This window comes from Urocitellus parryii, unplaced genomic scaffold (genome assembly GCF_045843805.1).
Source record: "Urocitellus parryii isolate mUroPar1 unplaced genomic scaffold, mUroPar1.hap1 Scaffold_79, whole genome shotgun sequence".
In the NCBI taxonomy this organism is placed as follows: domain Eukaryota; kingdom Metazoa; phylum Chordata; class Mammalia; order Rodentia; family Sciuridae; genus Urocitellus; species Urocitellus parryii.
In genome coordinates this window covers 777,148-783,273 of record NW_027554171.1, presented here as the reverse complement: position 1 = coordinate 783,273, position 6,126 = coordinate 777,148, and the positions used below count along the sequence as shown (strand labels likewise).

General features: G+C 53.7%; 1 pseudogene across 1 annotated transcript in view; it reads left to right on the top strand.

Annotated features, from left to right (window-relative positions):
* The first annotated feature begins 302 nt into the window (after window positions 1-302).
* The window catches only part of LOC144252981 (endothelin-converting enzyme 1-like), a 51,570-nt pseudogene continuing 45,746 nt past the window's right edge, over window positions 303-6,126 (top strand). The window contains exons 1-2 of the transcript XR_013343092.1: window positions 303-386; window positions 509-595. The product of XR_013343092.1 is annotated as an endothelin-converting enzyme 1-like (transcript). The remainder of the gene's footprint in view (window positions 387-508; window positions 596-6,126) is intronic.

Below are 6,126 nucleotides of genomic sequence, written 5' to 3'. Positions count from 1 at the left end.
CCCCCTGGACCCACCTAAGGGCTGAGAGTGGGGGGACCTCTTTCTTTCCTGCCAGGCCTGATACCGACTGGCACTGGGGACCTCATTACGGAGGAGGGAACTCTGAGAGGCCCTTCCTGCCTGCTAGGGTCTGGAGTCGGGGTCCTCCCCGCGGGGGAGGCCGGGGTCCCCCTCTCCTCCGGGGCCCCAGGCCCGCGGGGTTCCGCTCGGAGACCAGCGAGGGAACCCGAGCCGCGCCGCTCAGGCCCCGCCCGCGAAGGTGGCGCGTCGCTGGCGGGCCCTCCCCCCATCCCGTGGCGGAGGCGGCGGGGACCGGCACCGCGGGGCGCAGCATGCGGAGCGTGTGGCCGCCGCGCCCGGTGGCCGCGGTGCTGTCGGCGCTGGGGGTGAGCGCGGGCGGGCGGCCGAGGGCTCGGGTGTCCCGGCCGGGGCGGGGCGCGGGCGCTTCCCCATTCGGGCGCGAGCCATGGAGGCGCTGAGGGAGTCCGTGCTGCATTTGGCCTTGCAGATGTCGACCTACAAGCGGGCCACGCTGGACGAGGAGGACCTGGTGGACTCGCTCTCCGAGGGCGACGCGTACCCCAACGGCCTGCAGGTAGGAGCCGGCCAGGCCCGGGCATGCGCGCTGGCGCCGCCCCGCCCCGTCCCGTCCCGTCCCGTCCCGCAGGACCCCGGCCGCTCCCCGCGAGCAGGGTCCCCTGCTGGCCGCAGGGCCGCTGAGGCCTGCCGCTCCCCGCGCCTGGCCAGCCTGCCCCCGATCCACCCCCCCACACCTGCTTCCCGGTCACGCCCAGGTGGCAGAGTCGAGCACCCCCTCGACCGAGTCGGCCCAGTTACCAAGTCACAGAAGAGGCAGTCCCACCACCCACTGCTGGCGGGATCTAAAACTGCTCCAGCTTTAGCATGAAAGTCCCTACGTTCCACGCATGGCCCTGGGCAACCCACCCTTTCTGGGTACATTACCCTTTCTTCCTGCCCCTCCCTGCCCCAGTACCTGAATTTCCTGGGGGAAGGGAGGGGGAGGATGTGGTCTTCTGTCCCCTTCTCCCTAGCCCTTTTCAACCTACTGGGGCAGCTGGATTCCTCCCTCCAGGGTCTGCCCTATGAGAGTCTGACACCGGACTGGCCAGCTCCTGCCTGGCAGCAGAGTGGTGAACCAGGACGCCTTTTGCTGTCCTTAACCTGCACACCTGCCCCGGGACAGTTCTTGCCAGGCAGTCAGCCCTGGTGGGGTTTGCACCTGGGCAGGTAGGGGTGGGAACGAATTGGAAATGAAGAGAACACCCAGGGTGGCCCTGTGATCTGGATCTTGAGAAACCAGCCCAGAGAGAGGAGGAGTGGGACCCCCTCAGCCCAGGAGGACTTCTGGCAGATAGTCCAAGAGAGGTGTCCAGGAGAGTCTTGGGGCTGCTTGGGGAACTGAAATCCAGTCAGAACTCCTCCCAAGAAGGGGACAGCGCAGCTCTGGACAGACACACCCCTGAGAAGCTGGAATTCAGACAGCAGTAAAGGGGAGTAGCATTGATTGAGTTCCTTCTCCAGTCAGTTCTGTTTTGATTTTTTAGTGCTGGGGATTGAACCAGGGTCCTGGGTGCATGCTAGCCAAGTGCCGTACCCCCGAGCGATACCCCAAGTTCTCCAGACTAGTTAACTAGGCCCAGGGATATCCAAACTCATATTCCAAGTGCTATACACACTAAGATTCAGTACTCCTACCTATGTGGTCCCACTTAACCTTCAGGACTACCACTAGGAGCTGCAGAGTGACTTCTCCCAACTCACAGATAGGGAAACTGAGGCCCTGAGAGGAGAATAACCCAACTTAGCTTGGTCACAGACCTAGAAGTCTGGGAGAGACAACCCAACCTGTCTAAATCTGCTTCCCTGTGAACCCTTCAGAGGCTAAATCCAGCCGGAAGTTATTTTTCTGTAGCAGGCATTTTTTCCTTCACAAATCAAAACAGAATCTAATCAGCAATCTTTTTTTTCCATCTCATCTTCCCCAGAAGGTTCTAAATATATCAGCACAAAAGCATCAGAATTCACAACAAAATCACATGCTGTGCCGCTGTTCTGACAGCAGCCCACTTGAGTTTACAGCCTTTTTCAGATCAGCAGTACATTCATCCAGGTGCACCCCCTGGCAGAGTGCAGAGAGCCCATTCTGAAGCCAGGGACCCACTGGTGGGCGTGGGTGAGGTGCCGTGTCTCCATCAGTCCTCATTCCCTCATCTGTGAGATGGGATCAGAGAAAGTGCTTGGAAGGCACACTCCAGCGTCTGCTGGGAGCGCTGTTGTTTTTATGACCTATGAAGTAAGGGCCATCGTGGCCATGGTACAGATAGATGTCAAAGCTGAGCCCTAGGGACAAGTTGGGGACATCCTGTGGCCATATCGCTGTCATGTGAATTGGAGGTCAGTTGGTATCCCCATGTCACACTGCCCAGCTGGGTGTATTTTCCACTTGCCAAGCAAGGAAAGGCAAAAGGGTTAGCCCAGGCTGGGACATTTCTGTGGGTACCTCACTTGGCTTGCTTGGTGCCCAGGGCAAACTTTTGTGAATTCTCCAGTGCCTGCGTTTCTGAGTTAAGACCTGTCTACCTCCACTTACAAGGCAGAGTTGGGTTTCTGCTGTTCCTTTTTTTTTTTGCAGTATTAGGGATTGAACTCAGGGGCACTCGACCACTGAGCAACACCCCTGCTTCTCCCCCTTTATTTTTTTAAGACAGGGTCTTGCTAAGTTGCTGAGGCTAGCCTTGAGTTTTCTATCCTTCTGCCTCAGCCTCCCAAGTCATTGTGCACTAAATGCACAGCTCAAGGCACACTTTATTATTATTATTAATTCAATGTTTTTAATCATTTGAAGGTCTTTTTCCTGTAAAATCTTTACATGCTCATTTGTGGTTGAGAGAGAGAGAGAGAGAGAGAGAGAGAGAGAGAGAGAGAGAGAGAGAAATATATAAAAGGATTTAAAAAGAAACAGTGATCCCACTGCTCAGAGATAATGGGTTCTATTTTTTCTATGCATACATGTGTGTGTTTGGTGCTAGACATTGAACCTAGGACTTTGTGCATGATGCTGGGTATGTGCTCTTCCATTAGCTACTTCCTTGGTCCCTTTTGTGTGTATACGTGCGTGTGTGTGTGTGTGTGTGTGTGTGTTGAAAGATAATTGAGCTCACTCTAAATGTACAATGTTATATGTCCTGAATTTTGCACTTCATAAGCATTTTCCATGTTAAAATCTTCCAAAACATGCCACCACTAAGAATCTATAGAGGGCTGGGGTTTGTGGCTCAGTGGTGGAGCGATTGCCTAGCACATGTGAGGCACTGGGTTTGATCCCCAGCACCACATAAAAATAAATAAATAAACTAAAGATATTGTGTCCATCTACAACTAAAATATTTTTTTAAAATAATCTGTAGCTTTTGTGCACATTATTTATTCAATCTAGTATAGATGAACAGTTAGGACAATTGTCATCACACTACAGGTGACTATCTTTAGCCTTTCAGGTTATTCCATGGTCTGGATGCTTGAAACATAACTGGTCCCTCCATGTTAGCCTTTTAAAGATGGACTGTGAACCCCCAAATCTTCCTCTTTTAATTGGCAACTATAAAAATAAGCTATTTGTCAGCCATGGTGGTGTACATCTATCATCCTAGCTGCTTAGGAAGCTGAGGCAGGAGGATGGCAAGTTCAAGGCCAGCCTTAGCAACTTAACGAGACCCTGTCTCAAAAAATAAAAAGGGCTGCGGGTGTAGCTCAGTGGAGAGTGCTCCCGAGTTAAATCCTCAGTACCAAAAAAAAAAAAAAGAAGAAGAAGAAGCAGTAATTAGCTCTAATTCCAAAGTGATCAACACCAATAGCTAATAAATGAAAATATAAATTTTCATCTCTCAGCTACACTTGCCACTTTTATTACTGGATGTGTTAACAAAGTGCTGAATTTAGCTGGAGGAAAGTTCTACCTATACCTTATTTGAAAGCAGTTTTCCTTTATCTTATTATCTTGTTTTAGGTGGATTACTTACAATCCACTCAAATGAGTTGTTTGAGGGCTAAGCCTATTTTTATTCATTTATTTTTTTGGTCTTTTCTTTCTTGGTGCTAGGGATCAAAGCCAGGGATTTGTGCACATGAGGCAAGTGCTTTCCCACTGAGCTACAGCTCGGCCTCTAAGCCACCTTGTCCTAACCTGGAGCCCTGGCTCTGTCCCTCGTTGCCTTAGACCTGAAAGCAGCTCACTCGCACAGCTTTATAAAATGGGTTAATAATATTGCAACTCACCTCTGGGAGCTGCTGCAAATATTCAAATGAGGCCACAGAGGTGAAAGTGGTCTCAGTGCTCAGAGCACAGACCTGGCTGCTAGCAGAATTCTCTGAGAAACTCACCACTCCTAACATCTCAGCCCCTTATGTACCAGCTTTCCCTGCCTGGGCCTCGGCCTGCTAAAGCTGGAGCCTGGTCGCCCCACACTTGTGCACTTCAGGGGCTTGAAGGGAAGTAGCCTTGGTTGCCCCTGCAGCCAACCTGGGAAGCCTCCAGCCACAACTGTCTCCCCAAACCTGTGACACTCATCCAGTGAGTTCTCAAAATCTTTTAGATTTATTTTTTAGGAGTACTGAGCTATTGAAGTTCCTAGGGCAGTGATTTGGAGGGTGATTCTGGAGGCAGACCCATTCAGGACTTTAAAAAGCCTTCTCGGCTTAGCAGGAGGCCTTTCAACTCTCCTCCAGTTACAGGATCAGACTCTTGGCCTGAAGGTTCTAGAATCTGAGACAGTCCCATGTGGGGCTTCATCCCAGCTTCCTCACTTTAGAGAGGGGACACTGAGGAGGCCCAGAGGCTGCCCAGGCGCCTGTGATGGAGGCTCGGCCGGCCTCTGACTTCTTTCTTCCCTGTGCCACAGAGACCTGGGTGTTCGTTCTGGAAATCAAAGACGGCTGGGAAGTGTTTCTCTAAAGACTGGACCTGCAAGGTGTCCCCTCCCCTATGATGGGAAAATTTTAAGCTATTACTCAAAGAAGATCAGGCTTGGGGACCGGATGGTAGGGAGGGCTCAGGCAGATGGCGGGAGACAAGGCACCATAGGTTTGCTCTGGGCTGACCCTAGTGGCCTCAGCAGGAAGTCCACCTCATGGAAACTGTAATGAAAGAAACTTCCCCAAACTGACACCCTTGTGGAGGCAGGGCCCCCCTGCTAGGTCACGGTCTGCCTGTTCCGAAAGGCTGACTCCAGGGCAGCCTGGTCCGCTGCCAGCCCTCGCCCTCGGAGCAGCTGGGCTTCTGGACGCAGGGGGTGGGCTCCCCACCAGACCTTTGAAAATGGCTTCCCGTCTGCTGCTCCATGCGGCCTGGTCACTAGGGGACCTGGCTCTGGCTGGGAAGAACCTTGCTCCCCGACTCTGAGAGCCAGGCTCCCCGCCCCTGCTGCTACTGGCGAGGCTCCTGGGCCCCAGGCGGTCCGTCCTCACCTGCAGAACTCGTTCTTGCTGAAAGCCTCGGTGAGCCACGCACTTGGTTCTGTAACCGAATATTTATCCCCGATTAGGGCTTTGCTTTTTGGCTGTGGAAACCCTGGGAACTCCTGGGCCCGGCCGCTCCGTTCTCTCCACCCCCCCACCCCCAGGCTTTTCTGGATCCAGTGCTTCCTCCTTGGTCTCCTCGGCTGCTCTCTGGGGGGACACGCTCCTTTCTCTACCGCTTTCCTTCTCTCTGTGCCTCACATGATGATGCTGGGAAACAAGGCCGGCCAGCGGGGAGCGCCCACCCGACTTGCAGCTCCATCTTCCAGCCTTTGGCTCTGGACTTTGGCCAAGGGCCACTTCCCAGGGATGTTCCCCAAGATGGATTGGGCTGCTTGCCACTAATCCTCTGCCCTCCAACTGGCCACAGCCCAGTCTCCCATGATTGACAGGCCCTTGTTTCTAAAAGGAAAGCGAGAAATCGCTCACCTCTCCCCTTGCTGTGACATCATCTCCTGGGATGGTCCCCAGGGTCCTATGCAGGGGGCAGGGCAGGTGCAGTGGGGGCTCAGAGAAAAGGGACTTGGCTGAGCAGGTGGCCGTAAGGAGCAGAGTGGTACCTGGCCCAGCCTCTGCCCTGTCCATTGCACC